This window comes from Delphinapterus leucas, chromosome 18 (assembly GCF_059928025.1).
Source record: "Delphinapterus leucas isolate spDelLeu-1000000601 "Yukka" chromosome 18, BTC_Dleu_Yukka2, whole genome shotgun sequence".
Taxonomy (NCBI): Eukaryota; Metazoa; Chordata; class Mammalia; order Artiodactyla; family Monodontidae; genus Delphinapterus; species Delphinapterus leucas.
The window spans coordinates 57,586,552-57,611,554 of NC_143146.1; the positions used below are offsets into that span (position 1 = coordinate 57,586,552).

Sequence of the window (25,003 nt, forward strand, 5' to 3'; positions counted from 1 at the left end):
TGAGCCACAACTACTGAGCCCACGTGCCACAGCTACCGACGCCCGCAAGCCTAGAGCCCGTGCTCCGCAACAAGAGAAGCCACCGCAATGAAAAGCCCGCGCACCGCAACGAAGAGTAGCCCCCGCTCGCCGCAACTAGAGAAAGCCCACATGCAGCAACAAAGACCCAACGCAGCCAAAAATAAATAAAAATTAAATCTTTAAAAAAAAAAAAGACAATAGCTTAGCTGCCAAATCCTGGTTTTGAATTCCAAAAATTGGAAACTACCCTGTCTTTCTCTCAGCTTTCCTCCCATAAAAGATTTTCATCTCCTCCAAATCAGATACATACCTTTACTAAGATGAAAGTTATCTCCTTGGGAAAGCAAAGGAGAGAAGCACATTAAAACTCAAAAACGAAAACAAAAACGATTACCCAGTTGCAGTAAGGAAAAGTGGAGTAAACAGTGCAGAAAGATTTCATGAATTTTTTATACTGGGCTCTCTCAAATTCTAGGACCTCAAGTTTACTATGACTCACACTTAACAAGGTTTTAATAGGAGGTGAAATTATAAAGTAAATGAAACCAATTTTCCTGTGCAGCGTATGGCAATGAGCCTCCGTGAGTCAACGATTATTGTTGCTCTCACCTCCCACATAGCAAGGTGGATTCATTACCCAAATGCCAATTTGCCCCTTTCATGCAAAAAGGCAAATGATTTTCAAAACACCGAATTTCAATATATTATAGACAGAAATTCTAGAACCACGTCCTAATGTTACTTAAAATCATAAATAACACAAACCAGGCACACAACTTTGTCAAATTCTTCTAAGGAACATACTCAAACATTTCACTCATTTACCCAGGTCTTATATGAGGAATAGTTAGACCTTCCCAAACCAGTGTCAGCTTTCTCTGGGCTGCCAGATGAACCGCAGTGAGATATTTCCAAGCCACAGAAAATAAATGGTTTCTTTTAGACCATTAGGTATGCACATTAGAATATATTTCACAAACCAGCCTCAGATCCTTGGGAAGAAAACAGATTTATGTATTTGCTTCAATTACACCTTTTTCCAATTCCTCAAATATGCCTTGTGCCTCTTCCTTGTACATGCTGTTCTCTCCTCCTGGAACCCTCTTCCTTGCTCCATCTAATCAAGTCCTGTAGATCTCTGCTGAAACAAGTCAATTCCCTCACTCCCCAGACTAGAACAGAGCTTCCTTTTTATGCTTTCAGAGTTCACCCTACCATTCCTTCATAGGTTTTATTTATTTATTTATTTATTAGTATAGGTGCTGCCTAAGCGAGCACACTTGGTAGGATTTATAAATCTATAGCTGTGTGGTTTTTGGCTTAATGTCTGTCTCCCTGTATGCTTTAGCAATGGAAGTTTTAACTGCATGCATGCCAGCCAGAGACCACATTTCCCAGCCTCCCTTGCAGCTAGATATGATCATATGACTAGAGTCTGGCGAATGGGTTGTGTTCAGCTTCTGAGTGTAGCCCTTAGAAGGTATGGAGCACACCCTCCCTATTCTTTTTCCTCCTGCTAGCAGCCTGGAAGGCAAATGTAATGATGAATGGTCTTTACTGATGCAGGGATGAAGGGATGGAAGAACAGCAGGATGAAAGTGGTGAGCATCGCCATAACCACCAGATCAGCCCTCAACTAATGGTCAGGATTATTACATGAGAAACACTTAAAACTATTTTCTTGTTTAAGCCACTGTATTGTGTCTCTTATTAAAGCAGCCTGGGCTTCCCTGGTGGCACAGTGGTTGGGAGTCCGCCTGCCGATGCAGGGAACACGGGTTCATGCCCCGGTCCGGGAAGATCCCACATGCCCGCGGAGCGGCTGGGCCCATGAGCTGTGGCCGCTGGGCCTGCGCATCCGGAGCCTGTGCTCCGCGGCAGGAGAGGCCACAGCAGTGAGAGGCCCGCGTACCGCAAAAATAAAAAAATAACAAAAGATAAAGCAGCCTATAGCCAGCAAATGCAGATTTGAACCCAAGGATACTTGACCCCAAAGCAAGCTTTTGGGGGTTGCAAGCCCCCCAAACCACCACATGATGTTTTTCCACACCATCTACCTCTTCTCTGTATATACTTTACATCATATATCACAGATCATATAGTAGAACACTTTGATGAAGGTGGTTCTCACACCCTGGATCTACATTAGATCTCAGAGTGAATAAAAGATGGTACCCTCCAGGAGTTTTTTCCATATTTCTTCCTTCTCACTCCATTTTCATGTTTTACCTGTGGGAGCTCCTTGTAAGGTCCTAAGGACCACCTTAATGTCTATTATTATAAATAAGTAATTTGGCTCCCACATGCCAAGCAGCAGGCCCTTCCCCCATCACAGCCAGGCGAGGGCAAGCCAGCCATGATCAAGAATCTTAACCTCTCTTAGAGGTCAATATTGCTTAAGGCTGTCACTCCCTCTGCTAGTAACATGAATATTTCAGAGATGATGGAATCAAAGCTAAAAAGCAGCCCTTGACCTAAGGAAAGACCTGCATAATTTTTTAACTTAGTTCTTTCCATATCACGTATAATTTTACATAAATATGTATCATGTGCTATTATTATTTTGGTACAGTGCTTTTCCTTTTCTACTTGGTTTCCTCCTTCCTTTCCTCTTTTTCTTCCTCCCCTCCAACACCAGCCATTCCCACACTAACAAACACACAAACCAGGTCACCAACCAAGTATGCATTCTCCCACATTTTTCTCCATGCTCACAGAAGCACATACAGAGATTTGGAGGGTTTTTGTCATGGGCAGCGGGGAGGGGGGAGCTTTACAAAAGTGAGATCATATTATACACACTTTTCTGCATCTTTCTCTTCTCATTCAACAATAATCTCATAAAAATCTCTCTAAGTCAATTGGTTTAGATTTAACTCAGTCTTTCTAATGGCTGAATAATAATTCATGGTGTTGGTGTGCCATAAATTATTCAGCCCTGGGCTTTGTTTCTTGCTTTTTGTCACAACAAATAATGCTACAATAGCTATCCACATACATGTGTTTTTATGGTGGTTTTGTCTCTGTAGGATTGATTCCCAGGTGTGGGCTTGCTGGGTCAAAAGGCATATGAATTTTTAATTTTAATAAATATTATCTTCAGTGGCAATTGATAGCTTCCTTACAGCCAGCACCTCACAGCTTGTGAGGTCTTAGTTCCCTGAGCAGGGATCGAACCTGGGCCCTTGGCAGTGAGAGTGCAGAGTCCTGACCACTAGACTGCCAGGGAATTCCCAGAGCCAACCTTTTTTTCCCTTTGCTCCCTATAACTCTCCTCTTTCCCCACTTTCTGCTACATCCTTTCTCTCTTTCATTTTCTATAATTAAAAGGCTGACATGTTCATTTTAGGTCTAATCTTATAGGCTAAAATGTCATTTGTTTGTGCTAATCTGTGAAAATACAATGAATATTATAAAATTGGAAAAAAAATCATCGTTGTTTTAAAAGGCTCTCTCAGAAAGAGAGAAGCCCTCTTCTACAGGGAGCCAAGTGATTAATAATGTGACCAGAGATATGTAACACAATACCTATTTTCCCTCTTTCTGTATTTAATCAAGATACGTGTTCACAAACATCCAGGCACTATGGTATGGCAACTGAATATTAGCAGTAGCAAATTTTGTGATCCCCTGCCAACGTTTCGTAGGTCGGTCATTATATGGAGTACTGCTTTCCTGAGTCATAATCTGCCCCCAAGTCCTGCTCCCAGGACCATGTATTCACTTGACAAATATTTACAGAGTTACTCCTATCCGCTAAACACTGTACTAGATGGTGAACACATAGCACTGAATAAGAGGGACAAGATCCCACTCTAGCTCCAGGGAAAGATGTTAAACGACTAATTACACATGTGTTTGGATAATTTTTTTATTGTGATTAATATACATGTAACATGAGACTTATTTAAGCCACTATACCGTGTCTCTTAGTAAAGCAGCCTGTATCCAGGAGTGCACAGTTAACCATTTCTGAGTATACAGTTCAGTGGCATTAAGTACATCCACATTGTTGTGAACCATCAATGACATCCATTTCCATAACTCTTTTACCTTGCAGAACTGAAAATCTATACCCATTAAACAGCTCCCCACTCCCTTCTCCCCCAGCCCCTGGCAACCACCATTCTGTTTTCTGTTTCTATGAATTTGACTACACTCATGTAAGTGAAATCACACAGTATGTCTTTTTATGACTGGCTTATTTCACTGATCATAATGTCCTCAGGGTTCATCCATGTTGTAGCATGTGATAGAATTTCCTTCCTTTTTTTTTTTTAAAGCATCTTTATTTATCATTATACATTGAGATCCAGAGTCAAGTAACTATTCAGGTTTTTTTTGTTTTGTTTTGTTTTTGCGGTAAGCGGGCCTCTCACTGTTGTGGCCTCTCCCATTGCGGAGCACAGGCTCCGGACACGCAGGCTCAGCGGCCATGGCTCACGGGCCTAGCCTCTCCGCGGCATGTGGGATCCTCCCGGACCGGGGCACAAACGCGTGTCCCCTGCATCGGCAGACTCTCAACCACTGCGCCACCAGGGAAGCCCCAGGTTTTTTTTTTAACGGTTGCTCCACACGGCATGCGGGATCTTAGTTCCCCAACCAGGGGTAGAACCCACGCCCCCTGCAGTGGAAGCACAGAGTCCCAACCACTGGACCGCCAGAGATGTCTCAGAATTTCCTTCCCTTTGAAGGCCAAACAAGATCTTATTGTATGTGTAGATACTTTGTTTATTTATTCACCAGTGGACCCTTGGGTTGCTTCCACCTTTTGGATAGTATTTTTAAACTTTTTTCCCGTTATTTTATTTTTTATTTTTTTAAAGGGATTTAAGCTCCCACACTAGACTTACAGAGCAGGTAAAGACTGGCAAATTATATCTCCCACACAACTTTCACTACACATTCCCAGAGAGCAAACATATGTTTGAACTACTATTTTTAAAATATTAACCAATGTTTTCTCTCTCTAGTGATTTCCTTGCCTCTCCTTGCTTTCTCCCTTTGAAATAGTGAGGTTGTGTGCATTGCCCCAGAGGAGGTGTGGCAGGGCACAGAGTTTTCCAAGCATCTCTCTGACTGCTGTTGTTCAACAGCCGAGGTGCCTAAGGAAATAGAACCAGAGAGGACTCTGGGAATCTCAGCAGACAGCTTCAGGGACAGATGACACTAAAGACAAAATGATCACCCTCAACGCTTCTTGTCCTCCCCTTCCTCTCTCCAACTATAGAACTTTAGTCCTGCAGAACTAGAGAAACTTTGGGGACCCCCAAGTTGACTGAAACTATATTTCTACCACTGTGGTTGAATGGGATCTTGAAGTATAAATTAAGTTATATTTCTTGCTCACCTGAGCTGTGGATTATCTCTATGCCTATACATAATGAATGATTTATTACAATGGTATCACATGCTGTGAAAGAAGGACTGGGTTCTTTGAGAGCCTATGACAGGGGCCTCATCTGGATGAGAGGAAGGGGATGGCTGGAGATCAAGTTAGATTTTCTTGCAGTTTAGCTGAGAGCTCAAGGATGAATAGGAAGCCCTTAAAGAGGATGTGAAAAAATAAATTAAAAAAAATAAAAAGGATGTGGGCCAAGCACTTCGTATCTCCAATGCTGCTAGATTGCATATTCCCATGTCCTCTTCCTGGAAGAAAAAAAAAAACCCCCACCATTGCTTTGTTACCAGGAAAATTTGTCCAGCACATCCCCTTGCAATAGCCCTAGTTTCCCAATTTTTGTTAGTATTGTTGAGATGCCCAAAGCTCCTTGTGGATGTTATCATTTTCTAGGAATTTTAATTTGAGAATTCTCTAGATGTTTCAAGATGCCATCTTGGTCTTTGCAGCATATCTGTTAAACATCTGAGCATTCTTTATACAACACAGACATACCAGCTGACATATTTTTTCCCTTGTGGCATTCATATTCAATCTTAACACTCTATCCTTTATCATGCAAAGCCATCATGTTGAAAAGTAAATAAAGAAAACATATTTTTCCCACGTCATTAATTACTCCATTTTTAAGCAGACACAAACACTTTTCCTCTTTGGCTTTGGAACAGCTACTATGGCTGCCAGCTGGGACTCCCGGGGGCTTTAAGAGCCTTAATCACTAGAATAAGCTTTGTTCTTTTTAAGGAAAATAAGACTAAATTAAAGGCACACTCAGACATTTTCTTCCTGGTTAGAATAGGCACAAAATTTGGTGATTAATTTCTCATATACCCATCAGTGACTTTTTTTTCAGTTACTATAATTTTAATAAATTTTTATTAAAATATAAGCAAATTATAATTTAACTATTTAGACTAAATCTGTTTTCTGAGCTTCAAACTCATTTCCAGTTACCTAAAACATCTCCCCTTAACTATCTCATGAGTATCTGAAGGGAAATTTTTCTAGACTCACATTGCTTCTGATGCCAAATGTGTAAGTTCTTTTCCCCACACCAAACAATTTTCCAGTTCTCTGTGGACGCCAACTAGGTGTCTTACAACTCATTTCAGTTCTGACACTCTACCTGGAGTTAGCATCAGATGCCACAAGTTAAGGGTTCGGTTCCACAAGGGGCCTCACTTCACACACCAGTCACAAGTCCCAGGTCGCTACCTGTTCTTCTGACCAACCAGCTAGAAGTTAGGGTTCTCAGGACCCCCTTCTGAGGTGCATAACTCGGGAGAATGGCTCACAGAACTCAGGGAAACATTTTACTTACTATTACTGGGTTTTTATAAAGGATACAACTGAGGAAGAACCAAGTGGAAGAGATGCATAAGGCGAAGTAAGGGGGGAGGGGTGGATGTGTGCCCTCTCTGGGTGTGCCACCCTCCCGGTGAAACTGTTACCAGAGGGGGACCCCTTCCAGGGCCCGAGAGTGGGCTCCTGTCTAACACTAGGAACTGAATTGTCCGAGGAGACACACACACTGACAAAGCAAAAGACTTTACTGGGAAGGGGCGCCTGGGCAGAGGGCAGCAGGGTAAGGGAACCCAGGAGAACTGCTCTGCCACATGGCTCGCAGCTTCAGGTTTTATGGTAATGGAGTTGGCTTTCTGGGTCATCTCTGGCCAGTCATCTTGCTTGTTGCCTGTATGTGGTCTGACTCAGGTCCTTCCTGGTGGTGCGTGCATCTCTCAGCCAAGATGGATTCCCGTGTGTGCGTTTCTGGGAGGTTAGCAGGACATATTATGGGCTGGCGTCTCCTCCCTCCTTTTGGCCCCTCCCGAATTCTCCTTCCTATTGTGAGACAACTCATGCAAGCTGTTATAGCGTGCCTGGCCAAGGCAGGTGGTTTCTTTCTTTTTTTTTTTTGCATATTTGAATTTTATTTAATTTATTTTTTAATACAGCAGGTTCTTATTAGTTGTGTATTTTATACATATTAGTGTATATATATCAATCCCAATCTCCCAATTCATCCCACCACCACCAACCCCGCCACTTTGCCACCTTGGTGTCCATACGTTTGTTCTCTACATCTGTGTCTCTATTTCAAGGCAGGTGGTTTCTGTCAACGGTTCCTTAACAGAACCACACCCCAGATGGGACCCAAACCCAGTCGCACCTCAGATGAGATGCAAACCCAGTCTTCCAGCTGAAACCACACAATTCATCTCAGTACTTAATGAAGCTCAGGTTCTTTATATCTCAGCGCAGAAAGAATTCAGTGAGAGACAAAGCGATAGGTAAGAAGTGGATTTATTTAGAGAGATACACATCCTATAAGCAGAATGTGGTCCATATCAGAAAGTGAGAGCAGCCCTGAGAGATAGATGCACACTCCACAGACAGAGTGTGGGCCATCTCCGAAGGCAAAAGAGGCCCCGGAGTGCGTGGGTGGTCAGTTTTTACAGGCTGGCTAGTTTCACAGGCTAAGGAGTGGGAGGATTATTCTACTATAATATTTTGGGGAAGGGGCGGGGCTATCCCAGAATTGGGCCATCGCCCACTTTTTGGCCTTTTACGGTTGGCCTCGGAACTGTCATGGCACCTGTGAGTGCGTTATTCAGCAGATGCTAATGTGTTATAATGAGCGTACCATGAGGCTTAAGGTCTACTGGAAGTCCAGTCTTCCTCCATCTTGGGCCTAGTTGGTTCTAACCAGTTTATGTTGTATCCTCAACAGCTCTGTCATTCTTTTAATGGTTGTGCCCTGCCCCCTTCCCTCCTGTCTCAGCAGCACCTCCTTGTATTCACCAACTCAGAAGCTCTCTAAACCCTGTTGTTTAGGGTTTTTATTAAGGCTTCATTACATAGGCATGATTGATTAATTAATTGGCCACTGGTGATTAAGTCAATCTCCAGCCCCACACCCCTCCCCAGAGGCAGGGTGGGGAGCTGAAAGTTCCTACTCCCTGGTCACAGAGTTAGTTCTTCTGACAACCACTCCCAACCTCCAAGAGTCACTGCATTAGCTTAAACGCAGGTGTAGCGGAAGGACTTATTGTGAATAAGTGAATAAGGAAGTTACAAGGATTTTAGAAGCTCTGTGCCAGGAACCAGGAGCTAAGAACAAATGTATGTTTCTTATTATGTCACAGCATCTCAAGATAATCATGTCCAAACCTGAAACCTTGATCTTTTTCCGCAAATTAATATTGTTGATATCCCGCATGTGCCATTTCCAGATTCTGGAAGGCATTTACACAGACCATCTTCCCTTCCTGCCCAGAATGCTTCTCCCCCATCTTTCAGACTTCAGCTTAAACATCACTTTGTCAAAAAAGATCTTCCTCGATGCTCTCTCAGTCTAAATGCTATTCTCTCAAGTTTCCTTCACTTCTTCATCGCACTTATTGCAGTTTTAAATAATGTGTTTGATGATTATTTGGTAGTGTCTGGCTCCCCTGCTGGTGTGTTAAGTGTGAAGAAACAGGAGACCCGACTCTTCCTGTGAGCCCCCAGCAGAGTGCCTGCTGCCCAGTGCTCAGTGTTTTTGGATGAATGAGTGAATTGTCTATATCTGTAAGCTCCACAGAAATTGCTCTCACGGATGATGATATATTTTTCCCGACTGAAGGGTTCTGCAGTCAAGTAAGTTTGAAGAATAACTGAGTTAAACAAAGTTAAACAGGTCTCTGTACTGCAGGATTTCTCAGAACCTATAATTTGTCCAGGAGCACTGTGAATACAGTGCAGGAGAGGGGAAATGAACTGTAGAACCTTTATATCACAGAGTGCCTTTCGAGACATTCTATAGCTCTTAGGGAAAATTCTAGCAAACAGTAATTATTTAGCATTTAACTTAATAAATACTCCTTTTAGAAATATATCTGTATATAAAATATCTCCATTCTGTGGTCACTAAGTCTTCTGTAAGCATTATTTCATTTACTTTTTTGAGACTTTATTGTTTTAGAACAGTTTTAGGTTTACAACAAAATTGAGAGGAAGATACAGAGATTTCCCATATACCCTGCATGTGTATACCCTCCCCGTTATCAACATCACTCACCAGAATAGTGTATTTTTTAACCAAAGATGAACCTACATTGACACATCATGATCACCCAAAGTCCTTAGCTAACCTTATTGTTCACTCTTGGTGTTGTACATTTTATGGGTTTGGATAAATGTATAATGACATGTGTGCATTTAAGGTTCCTCCATTTCTTTGCATGACTTGTTAGCTCATTTCTTTTTAGTGCTCAATAATATTCCATTGTCTGGAAGTACTATAGTTTATTTACCCATTTACCTATTAAAGGACATGTTGATTGTTTCCAAGTTTTGGCAATTATGAATAAAGCTTCTATAAATATCCATGTGCAGGTTTTTGTCTGGACATAAGTTTTCAACTCCTTTGGGTAGATACCAAGGAATGCAATTGCCAGATTATATGGTAAAAGTATGTTTAGTTTTGTAAGAAACCGTCAAGCTACTCCCAAAGTGGCTGTACCATTTTACATTCCCTCCAGCAATGAATGAGAATTCCTGTTGCCCCACCTCCTCACCAGCATTTGGTGTTGTCACTCTTCCAGACTTTGGCCATTCAAGTAGGTGTTTATATTTCATTTACTTTTCAGAACATTCCTTGATAGTATGTAATTTATGGAACATCAAACAGCTTATAAGAGATGGAGTCAGGATTTAAATCTGGTCACGTAGACTGCAAAGCCTAAGCTCTTAACTATGCAACAACACAGACTCTCAAAATATCCTCCAGAATCTTCCACGTTATCTGCACGCATAGTCCCCTGACATGGAGACGGTTACAGCTCCACATGTAATAGAGCAGCATGTCTTGCACAGAAGCTTTCTTGCATTATTATTCTCTTTTTTGTGCATGTAGTAGTTTTCTATTTCTGTATAACAAATTGCCACACATTTAGCAGCTTAAAACAGCCCTCATTTATGAGCTCACAGTTCTGCAGATCAAAACTCTGGACAGGCTTGATTGGATTCTCTGATCAGGGTCTTACATGGTGTATATCAAGGTGCTGGCCCACCTGTGTTCCTTTCTAGAGGCAAAAAATTTCACTTCCAAGCTCATTCAGGTTCTTGGCCAAATTTAGTTCTTTGTGGTTGTAGGACTGAGGTCCCTCTTTCCTCTCAGGGGTTGCTCCCATCTCCTAGAGGCCACCCACATTCCTTGCTACATGGTCCCTTCCATCTTCAATGAAGAACCTTCTTCACTCTGAATTCCCCTCACACCTTAAGTCTCTGACTTCCCCGTCTCTGACCTCTAGACACTGACTTGAAGGGATCATATAATGAGGTCAGGCCAATCTGGATAAAATCTCCCTATTTTAAAGTCAACTGATTTGGGATGTTAATTACATCATCAAAATCTCTTCACAGCAGTACCTAGATTATTGTTTAATTTACTAGACGGGAGAAGGTGTTTGCACACCAGGGACTGGTATCTTGGAGACTGTCTTAGATTTATGCCTACCACAATGCATGCATGCTTTCTTCACTGGATCGTAAGCCATCCAAAAGCAGGGACCATATTTTATTCTCATTGTATCTTTAATGTCAGCACTTATCATAGAGAAGGTGCTCACTTGACACTTCTTGATGCTTAGTTATCACCATCATGCACAGGATCCTCCTTGTAAATATTTTGTCCTTAAGTTTTCATTGATTTATTTTGCTATAAGTGATGCTTTTCAAAATAATGACTAGAAAAGTTAAGTTATAAGATCCAAATTCAACCCTTTTCAGTAATTACTCAGAACTTTGATGTCAATACTATAGAAAATGGGGAGGAGAGTTTCAAAACTTGATGACTCTTTCAGAGCAGAGCTGTGGACCAAGATCTAGAAAATTCAGTAATTTCTTCCCTTGGCTATTTTAGAGTAAAAATGTCAGAGAAGGGGTGTGCTAGTAACCTTGCATGCTTGCATTACAAATTTCTTAAATCCGTGAATATGTGCAAATTAGAAAGAAGAGTGCATTACGTAGTTCCATGATAACTTTCTGTCCACAAAACCTGGTGTCTACAGCTGAATGCTATGACATGCAAATTGATAGATGCTGCTCTTAGGACTCTGTGGCTACAAATAACAAGAACCAATTCAAGCTGGCCTAAGCAAAAAGATGGAACTTCAGAAGGTGGCAAACTCGCAAAGGCTGCTAGCTCCCTCTCCCAGTCCACCCCTGCCCTGATAAACTGGATTACAATAATGACGGAACAATTCTGTAAATTTATTAAAATTAAAAGAGCTTGGGGACTTCCCTGGTGGCTCAGTGGTTAAGATCCTCCTGCCAGTGCAGGGGACATGGGTTTGATCCCTGGTCCGGGAAGATCCCACGTGCCGCGAAGCAACTAAACCTGTGCGCCACAGCTACTGAAGCCCACGTGCCTAGAGCCCGTTCTCTGCAACAAGAGAAGCCGCCACAATCTCACCGCAACTAGAGATAGCCCGCACGCAGCAATGAAGACCCAACACAGCCAATAAATAAATAAATTTTAAAATAAATAAATAAAATAACATTTTACAAAAAGAGCTTAACATTTTAATAGGAGGAGACAGATAATAAATAAGTAAATATATAGAATTTTGATGCTAATAAATGCTATAGAGAAAAAGTGTATGGACCTAGAGACCTACAAAGACAGTTGAGAGCTCTTCTCACCTCCCTCTTCGGGAGAGAGAAAAAGTGCTTGTGATCTGGTGCTGCAGGACACTCAGAAAGAAGGAGGGATCGTCTCTTTCTTCTGATGATTGCAGTCTAGAACTAAAGCCAGGTGATCCCCAGTGTGTTGGAGAAGGAAGCAGCGTTGGCTGGAGACCAACCAGAGGAAAGCGAGAATGTGGTATCATACTTGTCTTATGTGGGGGAAAGACAGATTTTTTTGTGTGCAAGAAAGTGCTAGGGAAAAGTAAATATAATTAAAGGTCTTAATTCAGTTTACCCAGTAGAAATCTGGAAAGGAGAGATGAATCCAGAAAATTAAAGTGTAGAGAATATAAGATAAAATGTCAAAAAAAAAGCCAGAAATAAATGAAAATGTTGAACTCACCATTTAGAAGGTAGAGTCTTAAAAAAATTAATAAGATCTAGTAACATTTTAACCACACGAAGAGACACACTTAAAAAGGATCTAGACAGATAAAACATAAAGAGATGGGAAAAGATTAAGGTATGGGAACTGAAAGATAACCAAGATACCAATTTTAATATTAGAAAAAATAGGATTCAAAGTTTAAACGTCATAGACAATAAAGGGAATGTCACATATTGAAAAAAGGAACAATAGATCGTAGATCAACAATAACTCCAAAATTTATACAGCATCAATGGACAGAATCCCAGAGAGAAACAAATATATCAACAAGTATTTTTGGAGATTTTAAACACAACACCTCCAGAAACTGACAGAGCGTATGGGGGGAGGGGTAAGATTATTTGAAAAACTTATATAACAATTATTTATTGAGCGCCTGTTATGTGCCAAATGCTTTAGATACTAGAGCTGTAGCAGTGAGCAAAACAGTCAAAACCCTATCTTCCAAATTTATAAAGACAGAAGGAGATCAGTGGTTGTCTGGGACTGGGATGGAGGGGAAATTAACTGTAAAGGGGCACAAGGAAACTTTCTGGGGTGAAGAAAATGTTCTAGATATGATGATGATTGATCCATAAATTTACCAAATTAAAAGAACTCACATTTAAAAAAAATTTTTATTGAAATATAGTTGATTTACAATGTTGTGTTAGTTTCAGGTGTACAGTAAAGTGATTCGGTTATACACACACACACATATATATACACGTATGTATTCTTTTTTTTAGACTCTTTTCCCTTATAGGTTATTACAAGGTATTGAATATAGTTCTCTGTGCTATACAGTAGGTCCTTGTTGTTTATCTATTTTATATATAGTAGTATGTATGTTTCAATCCCAAACTCCTAATTTATCCCTCTCCCCTTTTCCTTTCGGTAACCATAAGTTTGTTTTCTATGTCTGTGAGTCTATTTCTGTTTTGTAAATAAGTTCATTTGTATCATATTTTTAGGTTCCACATGTAAGCGATATCATATATTTGTCTTTCTCTGACTTACTTCACTTAGTATGATAATCTCTAGGTCCATCCATGTTGCTACAAATGGCATTAAAAAGAACTCACATTTTAATGTGGGGAAATAGATGATAAGTAATAAAGAAGGAAAATATATGCTATGTTTGACGGTAATAAGTGCTGCAGAGAAAAATAAAGCAGGGAAGGGGAATGGAGAGGGAGGAAGAATTGCAAGTTTGAATAGAGTGGGCAAGGAAGACCGCTGAGAAGGTGACATTTAAATGACAATTGGAAGGAGGGGAGAGAGCTTTGTGGAGCTCTGGGTGGAGGGGGGGTGATGTTCTAAGCAGAAAAATAAGAAAACAGACAATCAAAAACCAAAATACTAAAATCACATGAGCTTAAGAAGTCAGAAAATAAGCAACAGGTCACACCCAAAGAAACCAGAAGAAAGAAATCAATAAAAATAAAAGCAGAGGACATCAGCTTTTAGAAAACTAAAAGCTGGGTTTTTTTTTAACTGATCAAGAAAACAGCAGACAAGAAGCAACTAAATCACAAAATAGAAAAGTAACTGCAAACACCGCAGTTTAAAGTAATAATAAAATGAGTAACTATTTGACAACCTAGATAAAAGAGATTTGTTCAGAAAAAAACCCAAAAATGTCAAAATTGATACAAGAGGGAAAAGAAATTTGAAGAGACTGATAATAGTTAAAGAAATTGACATTGTTATCAAGGACATCCCCAATCTTACCCTCAATAAAGAGGCCTGCTCTAAATGGTTTTACTGTTGAGTTTTGATGATTTTCAAGGAACAGAAAATAACCATTTATACAAATCATCCCAGAAAATAGAAAAAGAGGGATAACCTCTTTTCTTGAGGCTGGTATAACCCTGATTTCAAACCCAGGCAGTATTGGGACAAGAAAAGGAAATCTGGGCCCTTTGTACTTCTGAGCATGGATGCAAAAATCTAAATAAAATATTAACCATCTAAATCCAGCAGTATATTACAAATAAGATACATCATGATCAAGCAGTGTTTTTCCTAGGAATGCAAGAGTGGGCAACATTAAACCTCAACCAGTGTGTGACTGCATGGTGTATGATAAATGCTCAGTAAATATTATCGGTCATTTATTGATTGGTAATGATGGTGGGAGCACAAGCTAGTACAATGCTTTAGAAAACAATCTGACATTATCTTGTAATGTTAAACATATGTAACTTCCAACTCAGCAATTCCACTCCTAGAAATATACCCTAAAGATTCTTAATTATGGGCACTTGTAGACATATGCAAGAATATTGTTAGCAGCTTTCTTTGAAATAGCAAAAAAGGAAATTTTAAATTTTTTTTAAAAAGGAAGCAGCCTAGTTCCCTGGTGGTCTAGTGGTTAGGATTTGGTGCTTTCACTGCTGTGGCCCGGGTTCAGTCCCTGGTCGGGGACCTGAGATCCTGCAAGTCACATGTCGCAGCCAAAATTTTAAAAAATAAAAAAAATAAAAAGGAAGCAACCTAAGTGTTCAACCATTGGAAAATGGATAAACAACTTGTGTTATAGTCACAATGGATTGCGTATTAAACAGTGGGATTGAGGTAAGAAAATGGAGGTTGAAGATGAAAGAGGAAAGGGAGGGGGGATTTGCACCATTAAATGAGCCTAGTGTGCTGTAATCTGCAACTGAGTAAGACAGAAATGAAAAGGCAAGGATTTGTCGTAAAGATAACGATGTTACTTCCTGGTCCACAAGCACAGGAATGTGGCTGGGCTGGGCTTCAGAAAGCTACTGAAATTAAGGTCTGCAAAGCTTCTAGGTCTCTTTCTCCATCTCTCATCTCTGCTTCTCCATATGGATTTGTTACACTTCTCTCTCTGAGGACTTATTTCCTCTGCATCCTCTGCAGGTTCACAGTGAAGGTGGCTGCTTCATGGCTGTTAAATTTGTAAGTTGCAGCTCCAGCCACCTAATGTGTACCACCTAATTCTTCCTGGATCTCAATTAAAAATTTCCAGAGAAGAGATTCCTTTACAGGGTCAAGTGCTAGCTCTAAAAACTATGGATCCTATGATACAAATACAGCTGCCAGAGGTCCACTCCAGAGACCTGTGGATCGGGATGGCAGTTCCCCAGAGCAGGGGATCCTTGTGAGCTGAACAGTACTTGCAAATGACCAATGTCAGAATCAAACTGACGGGATGGGGAAGCTGAGATGAAGTGAGAGAGTAGCATTGACATATATACACTACCAAATGTAAAATAGATAGCTAGTAGGAAACAGCTGCATAGCACAGGGAGATCAGCTCGGTGCTTTGTGACCACCTAGAGCGGTGGGATAGGGAGGGTGGGAGCTCAAGAGGGAGGGGATATGGGGATATATGTATACGTAGAGCTGATTCGCTTTGTTATACAGCAGAAACTAACACAGCATTGTAAAGCAATTATACTCCAATAAAGATGTTAAAAAAAAAAAAAAGAATCAAACTGATATTCATGTATAGGTCAAAGGACAAGGAGCTTGGCTCTGGTGCCCAAAATCTGGGTTTGCAAGCACAGTCATTTTGCCTACACCCTCAACCAATTCATCATTTGAAGTGATCCAGAGACATCTTCCAGATAGATGTCTGGAAGGGCAGTTTCTAACATTGTCTAACATTGTCAGAAAGAAGGAGGCATTAGGGCTTCCCTGGTGGCGCAGTGGTTGAGAGTCCGCCTGCCGATGCAGGGGACACGGGTTCGTGCCCCGCTCCGGGAAGATCCCACATGCCGCAGAGCGGCTAGGCCTGTGAGCCATGGCCACTGAGCCTGCGCGTCCGGAGCTGTGCTCCGCAGTGGGAGAGGCCACAGCAGTGAGAGGCCCACGTACCGCAAAAAAAAAAAAGAAAGAAAAAGAAAGAAGGAGGCATTAAATGGGCATCCCAAGGGAGGAGTGGCAGGGCCCCTGATGTGACCTCTGCACTGCTTCCATATTGGGGTCCCAAATGGGGAGGAAGGAAGGCAGAGTAGGTGGAGTCAGATTGTAAAATATTTTGTGTGCCTGGCATTTGAATTTAATTTTGACAACAGAGGGAGCCCCTGAAGGTTCTAGAGCACAGGGGTGTTGTGTGTGTCCTTTACAATTAAGGCAAATAAGTTCAGAGGACTTAGCATAGTCCCCAAACTTAAACGATGAAAAACAATCATGGTTCCTGATGGAAATTATTTCTTGAATTTATTCTGGTTTTCACTTAATTTATATTTATTGGCAAATATCTCTCAGATATATCAGAGAAGTTGTTAGGCAGTCGTTGCCCTGGACAGTGAATACACAGAATCCTCCTCTTCACCACCTGCAGAACAGAAGGCAAAACACTACACCTTCACCTGCTGCGCGGTTGGAGGACTTTATACATAGAGTCTGTGGAGAAGGCTCATTGCATTGTGCCTCCCAGGAAAAGCCAGCACATTGCAAATTCAGGGCAGTCCAGTTGCAGACAAAGAGTAGGAGATGCTCTGAAAGTCAGTGATATGAACGAGCCATACTTTAAGCACGTTGCTCTAAATGTGCTGCCCTTCTTCTACCTGAATACCAGTATTTCACCCCACTTATAAGGTAACCTGTCCTTCTGTGCAGCTTATCTTTCCACACTGATTAATTAACATCTGGTTCAATAAGGTTTCACAGCCCATTGACTTTCTTTTTATTGAAGTATAGTTGATTTACAATGTTGTGTTAGTTTCAGGTGTACAGCAAAGTGATTCAGTTTTACATATATATAAATATACAGATTCTTTTCCATATTCTTTTCCATTATAGTTTATTATAAGATATTGAATATAGTTCCCCATGCTATAAGGTATGACCTTACTGCTTATCTATTTTATATATAGTAGTATGTTTCTGTTAATCTCAAACTCCTAATTTATCCTCCCCTTCCCACTTTGGTAACCATAAGTTTGTTTTCTATGTCTGTGGGTCTGTTTCTATTTTGTAAGTAAGTTCATTTGTATCATTTTTTAAGATTCCACATATAAGTGATATCATACGATATTTGTCTTTGGCCTACTTCACTTAGTATGATCATCTCTAGGTCCATCCATGTTGCTGCAAATGGCATTATTTCATTCTTTTTTATGGCTGAGTAATAGTCCCTTGTATATATGTACCACATCTTCTTTATCCATTCCTCTGTTGATGGGCACTTGGTTTGCTTCCATGTCTTGGCTATTGTAAACAGTGCTGCTATGAACATTGGGGTGCATGTATCTTTTCGAATTAGTGTTTTCATCTTTTCCATATACATGCCCAGGAGTGGGATTGCTGGATCATATGGTAACTCTATTTTTAGTTGTTTAAGGAACCTCCATGCTGTTCTCCGTAGTGCACAGCCCATTGACTTCTGACAAGCTAATCATGCTGCCATAGTGATAATTCTACTTATGTCTATATGAACTCATGGTCCGTCTTTATTTCCACTAATCCCACAATTCTTGTGCAGGCAGTTGCCAGAGCAGAACTTGAACTTGATTTAACTGTGTGGTTCTGAGTAGCTGTTGCCTAGTCGTGGTTCACCAAAGGGCTGAAGAGCAGAGCAAAATCAACACACTGATGGTCCGTGGGAGAATCAGGCAGTTACCAGCTTTGCCACTTCCACACGTAAAGGCAGGAAAGCATCTCTCCCTTCTTCTTTCCGTCGGCATTTCCTCCTGCCACAGGCAGGAGGGCAGTTTGTGTGAGGAAAGTCAAGAAATACAGGTATCTTTTTAAATGGAAATAATAACAGCTTCAATTCCTTCCTCACCGAGTTATTATGAAGATCCAATGATAAGCAGTTGAAATTCCTTTGTAAGCTGTAAAGGGCAAACTTGCTCTGTGCCTAAAACCCCCCGACGTCTCCCCCAGGTCCTTGGAATGAAGTCCAGAGTCTGTGCACGGCTCATCTCTGCAGAGGTCTCCTGTCTCTCAGCCACTCCAACTCTAGGTACCCCACCACCTTTGCTCAGGCCAGTCCCTGTCTGTAACCTTCCTTCCCTTCTCCTCCCTTTCACCCTCATCTGAGTGGGGGATCCTCATCAGTGCTTCCTTAGCAACTCGTGCTTTCCCCAGGGCAGCGTTTCTCAGTGGCATCACTGACGTTTGGGACTGGATAGTTTTTAGTGAGGAAGCCTGTCCTGTGCACTGTAGGGTGTTTAGCAGCATCGATGACCTCTATCAACTAGATGCCACTAGCACAACCATCCCTCCGCCCCCGTTCTGACAACCAAAAATGTCTCCAGACACTACCAAATGTCTGCTGGGGAGCAGAATTGCACCCACTGAAAACCCCTGCTACTGCTTATATTGGGGCCAATTATACCCCAGATACTTTCAGATGCTAAGGGAAAAAAGAAGAAGAAAAAGATCCCATTATTTGCTAATAGTGGTCTGATCTTGCCTTCAAGCCACCATCACACTAATGAGAGAAAACACTTCCGCTTGCTAGTTAAAGGTACCCTGTTCTCTTCTGGTTGAAAACCATCTCTTTCTTGTGTGAAATGTGGAAAGTTCTTCTCTGAAATTTGATTTCATGTTTACTCATGAATAGCAGCTACTCACAAAAGTTGTTCACTTTTAAATAAATTATAAGTTTGCCTCTGAGCACATAAACGTCCTAAAGGTTTATTTTATCTTGTGTCTCAAGAGAAGCAAGTGGGACTGAATGAGCTGACTGTTGATCAGGTCGCAGACCTGAGAGGAGGGAACGGGCCCTGTTTCTGGCCGTCCCCCTGCCTAGATCTATTTCCAGCTTACCACCTAAGCAGGTGCGTGATGGATTCAGCACTTACCTCAGGGCACTTAATAATGTGCCAATATTTATCCAGAAAAGAGAGGAACAATACCCCTTACTCTGAAATCTCCCCAGAACTTTTCCGGTTATTTAAAACCTCTCCCCTCCCCCAACTTTGGGGAGGATGAATGAGAGGGGGGACCAGCCCACGTGGTTGCCTCCCCTGCCTTCTTTCTCCTCTGCCTCACCTCTCAGAACCCAACAGGATTTGTTTTTCCTTCCCTGCCTGCCCGGCAGGGATTTCGCCCATGTCATATTCCCTTCCTTTCCAAATTCCCTGTTCCGCTTCCCTGCGGGCATAATGGCAGAGGGGCTGTAGTGAAAGAATCACTACAGGGGCAATAGGAGGAGTTAATTGAAAAGTACCTCCCTTTCCTCACACATCAGCCAATGGTCATCTCTTTCCTTGCTGTGTCCCTTGCAGGGCAGGGTTGTGTTTGCCTTGGGGACCATTGTATCCCCAGCACCTAGCATGGTGCTGTGTAACAAATCACCTGGGATGGAGCCCCCTAAAATAACACATACTTATTAGATCACAGTTTCTGTACCTTGGGAGACCTGATGTGGCATAGCTGGGTCCTCTGCTCCGGGTTTCGCAAAGCTGCGATCAGGTGTCAGTGCCAGGAGATGGAGTCTCACCTGAGGCTCCAAGTGCTCTTCCAGCCTTACCTGGTTGCTGGCAAAATTCTCCTTGCAGTTATAGAACTCATGATGGCTGCTTCAAGGCCAGCAGGAGAACCTTACACTCTCAAGAGTTTCATCTGATTCAGATCCACCCAGGTAATTTCCCTTTTGATTAACTCAAAATCAACTGATGGGCAAAATCCCTTAACCTTCGCCATAAGTACACAACCTCATCACAGGAGTGACACACGTCATATTCACAGATCCTGCCCACCTTCAAAAGGAGGGATTATACAAGGCCATTGGGTGGTCATCTTAGAATTCTGTGTACCACATCCCCCCAAAATATGTGCCTTTGATTGTGCACCAGATATTCTATACCGTTTCTGTGTCTGGCCCACATTAGCTTCTTTTTCTTCCCTGCCTCTTTACTTCTCCTCATCTATTTATGATCTTTTATCAGCAATGCACTCTTCATCTGCCTTTGTGTTGATAGACCCATTTTTATCACATGGAAACTCCATATTACATATTAAAGTCCCTCCTTTGTAGTATAACATGCATAATACATAAGCAATCATCCCACCACAATTTCACAGCACGCCAGGCATAAATCCAAGGCAGAAGACGTTTGTTTGTATATTTTCATAATTCACTTTAGGCTTTAATTTCAATGAGGCAATAAAAGAAAGATATGAAGACATTGATCTTGTGGCTGGCATCTTCGTCATTCGCTTCATGTTGACAATTCCCAGTGAAATTCAAGCATCTCTCTGCACTTCAGCTGCTGTTCTCCAGTCTGCTGAGAGCGTCCAAAACAAGTTACCTGCAGCCTTATGAATATCCAGCTCATTCTGCCCTACTTCTCCTGAGACACAAAACAAAACAAACCTTTAGGGTATTTATGTGCTCAGAGACAGACTTCTAATTTACTCAAAAGTGAACCTCTTTTGAGAGCAGTTGCTATTCATGAGTAAACATGAAATCAAATTTCAGAGAGGAACTCTTTACATTTCACCCAAATAAACCTTTTAATTGTGACTTTCTTAAAGTCAGACAAAATGGTAAAGGGACCTCCCGAACGTAGCTAGATTGTCCAAAGGAAGATTTTACTGAGGAGATATGAACATTTGGAACCACAAAGCCTGTTTGCCTCACCCCCTAAACCTGCTCCCTATGAGTATTCCATCCTATTGATTCTCCTTCCACCATCCAACTTGATTCATTGAAATGGAAAGAGGGAACAGCATGTACAAAACATGGAGACATGGGAGAACCTTTCATTGGTGGAAATAAAAGCAGTTAATCACACCTTGAGGTCAGGGGAAATAGTGGGTGTTAGGACTTGAAAGATAGCCGGGACCTATAGTCAGGACCTTCTGTTAAGGAGTTTGTGTTCTTCCCAGAGATGCTCTGAATGGAGTGCCCTCTGATGGTTGAATGGTGTCCCACCCCCAAAAGACTTGTCTACGTCCTAACCCCTGGAATCTGTGAATGTTACCTTATTTGCTGATGTAATTGATTTAAGTATCTTGAGATGAGGTCATGCTGGGTCATCCAAGTGGGCCCTAAATTCAATGACAAGCGTGCTTAAAAGGGACAGAAGAGAAGGCCAGCGTGAAGATGGAGGCAGAGACTGGTGTAACGTGACCCCAAGCCAAGGAAGCCAGTAATCACCAGAAGGTGGAAGAGGCAAGGAAGGGAGTCTCCCCCAGAACCTCCGGGGAAGCGTTCAACCTGCCAACGTCTTGATTTCGGTCATCTGGCCTCCAGAATTGTGGCAGAATACATTTCTGTGACTGTAGCCCTAGGGATCAGATTCACCCTTCCACACCCTGGTCTTTATGGAGATCTGCTGTCCATCTTTCAAACTCAGCTCAGGTGCTGTGCTCTCTGGAAAGACTCCCCTGACCAGCCCAGGTAGAGGCAGGCCCTCCCTGCTCTCAGGTGGCCCCTACTTCCCCAGTGGCTCTCACACTTCCCAGGTTGTTCCTCCCATTGCTCCTTGTTGCATTTTCTGGTGATGCCCAGCTGTCCCTGGCCATCTCTTCTGCACAGGTGCACAACACCTAAACCCTTCTGGGACCGTCTACAAGGATTCCCAGACCCCTTTCCAGAGGTGTGACTAAAACCTTGGGACTCAGTCTTACATTTAAGTGATCCCCTGCCCCTTCACTTGCTCACATGGGTTTTGAAGGGAGGGCAAAGCAGATTTAGATGTGTTCCCTAGAACAGTACCAAGAGCAAGCCTGCAGATAGGTTTCTTATCCATCGGTGGCAACCTTTCCTCACCTTCTTCCACTCTTGCCATCAGAGATTGGCTCTCCTGGCTTCTCTTCGCTGTGTAGAAACAACTCATGAAAGCTGTGCAGCTGCCTTCCTGGGACAAAGGCCAGAACTCATCAACTCACAAAATCTCTAATAAAGAGGTTAAATACATATTCTGAGGCACAACTAACACAAAAAGGAAGGGAATTTATGAACTCTAGGAAATGGTACATTCACTTCCAAAATCCTTTCTACTTACCCTGCGTCCGGGGTTTACCTCTTCGTCCTTCCCCTGCGCAGGCTTTCTTGTCACTGGCTTCGGGGGCCTTCCTCTCAGAATCCCCATCCCACCTGCCACCTTCAAATTCTCCCCTCTGGAACATAGAAGGTTCCGTTCTGGCTCAGGGCTTACTCTGAAATGCAAGCTCAGCAAAGTCAGAAGCCCATCCTCCTGAGGGAGTTTCTCACCTGAACATCCCAGGGGGAGAATTATCCCTCACCCCATGCAGTGCATCGTGCATCTCATCCCAGCATACACAGTGCTTTCCTTGATAGGTCAAGTGAAAGAAATTCTGTCCATCTTCTGAAACACATATAACTTTTATAATCAGAAAAAAACTTTACGCAAAAATTAGATAACATGTGTGCAACTGTAGTGTATATCATACCCAGGCTGAAATAGTTGTGAAGGCGTGCCCTGACTATTGATAGAATTATGGTATCAGGAAATCTTTTAGGAAGTTTGCCAGGATCTGTCAGTGGTTGAATATGCTTCCTCTTATATCTGGAAATCCTCCCCCCGAGGGTCTATGCCATAGAAGAATCTCTCAGAAGAGTATCTAGATATACATTCAAGGGGCTGGTGTAATAACAAACACCAGAGAGAGATTGATTATGGATAAATAAGAAGATAGTTAAATAAATGGCAGTACATTCACACAAGAATGCCTAGGATGTATATATCCTGACCTGAAAGGATGTTTATGGTACATTGATAAATGTTTATTCTTCACCTGTGTCAGGGTTGTGAATTCGCTCACACAGCACTCAGATGTATGAATAGAGTGTTAGGCCGTCGTATCCCATAACAAATCTGACCTTACGAACTCACATCATTTGGGGTAGCAAGGGTAAAAAGTTAGTCCAGCACCACAATCTTAATCCAGTCCCATGATCTCAATAACCACTTGAGTTACCTCCTCTCTGCTTGGATAACTTAGGCAAACGCGCTGGCCTAGTTCTGTCCAAGAGGAGGTCTGGGTCTACGGGGAGGAGTATGGTTTGGGGGGAAAACCATACTGGGGGAAAAGGGGCCTGGCCTCTTGCTCACTCTCATAGGGTCTCACAGAGCGTCTGCTGAGTGTGGTTTATCCAGTCCTAATCCCTGGACCCTTTGCTGGCATCACGCTCTCCCCTTCCCTCCAACCTGTACCCCAACTGCTGTCAGAGTCATCTTTTTGAGAATGCAAATCTCATCAGGTCACTCCTTTGTATAGCAAACCTTAACACCTCCTCATCGTCCTTAGGAGAAAGACATGAGCCTGAAGCCCATCTGGGAGCCCTTGCACGTATCACGCCTTACTTTCCCCCCCCCGCCTCACACTGTACAAGCCAACCCCCCACCCCTGGCCCTTCTTTCAGTTCCTTGAACACAGAAGCCTTTTGTACCTGCCGTCCTCCTGTATCCCCTTCCCCTTGTTAATTCCTATTCTTCCTCCAGATCCTTTCCTCAGCTTCACTTTCTTTGATCTCCTTCATGTCCACAGTATACCTCTCTTCAAAGCACAGTTGTAACTATTTATGACACGTATCACAGTTGTAACTTTATTTGTGACACATACGGTGCCTGAACCATATCAGATGCTGGATAAATATTAATTTCTCCTTCTCCTTCCTGATTTATAATTTAGGCCCATATACCAGGTTGGTGTTCCCCAAGAGAATGCTTGTTATCCTGCCAGCTATTTCCCACTGGAGATTAATAAGTTGAAATTTGAGTTTATAAAGCAGTTGGCGAATTTTGGTTATAATGAATCAGCTCTCCAAAGCCCAGCAGCATGACACCTCAGGGCTGTCTTAGTTTTCTGGGGCCATTGTGGCAAATGGCGACAAACTTGGAAAACTTAGAACAACAGAAATTTATTCTCTCACAGTTCTGGGAGACCAGAAGTCCAAAATCAAGGTGTCCCCAGGGCATGCTTTTTCTGTAGGCTCTAAGGGAGGATCCTTCCTTGCTGCTTCCTAACTTCTGGGAGATCTGCCAGCCGTCCTTGGTACTCCTTGGCTTGAAGACACATCACAACAATCTCTGCCTCCATCATCACATGGCTTTTGCTCAGTGTGTCTGCATCCAAATTTCCTCTTCCAGTAATGATATCAGTCATTGGATTAGGGCCCACCCTAATCCAGAAAGACCTCACTTTAATCTGATTAATTACATCTGCAAAGACCTTACTTCCAAATAAGGTCACCTTCCGATGTTCTGGGTGAATATAAATTTGGGGGGACACTATTCAACCTAGTACAAATATCCATAAGTTATCATTAATTATGTCTCATTTTTCGACTTTTTAACATGCTTACAACCAAAGGAGTAGTAAACAAACGATTCCTTTCTCTAGGTAATAAAGTCATAGAATAAATCTCAAAGCAAACTGAAGTCTCCTTTAAAAGTAATAGCCACAGCATTTGCTGACATGAAAGAAGGTTTGTGAAACATTGTTCAGTGTTTGTTCTCCCGTGTCATAGCTGTCAGTTCACTCCCACTACACCAGGTCCATAAATATAATGTTGCTCCATT

At 42.1% G+C, this 25,003-nt stretch overlaps 1 protein-coding gene across 1 annotated transcript in view; it reads left to right on the forward strand.

Annotated features, from left to right (window-relative positions):
- Window positions 1-23,502, forward strand: part of GPALPP1 (GPALPP motifs containing 1) — a 75,718-nt gene extending 52,216 nt beyond the window's left edge. Inside the window, exon 9 of the mRNA XM_022574880.2 lies at window positions 1-23,502. This exon is cut by the window's left edge and continues 20,883 nt beyond it. The gene's annotated coding sequence lies outside the window, so the exon portion shown is untranslated.
- Window positions 23,503-25,003: the final 1,501 nt, after the last annotated feature.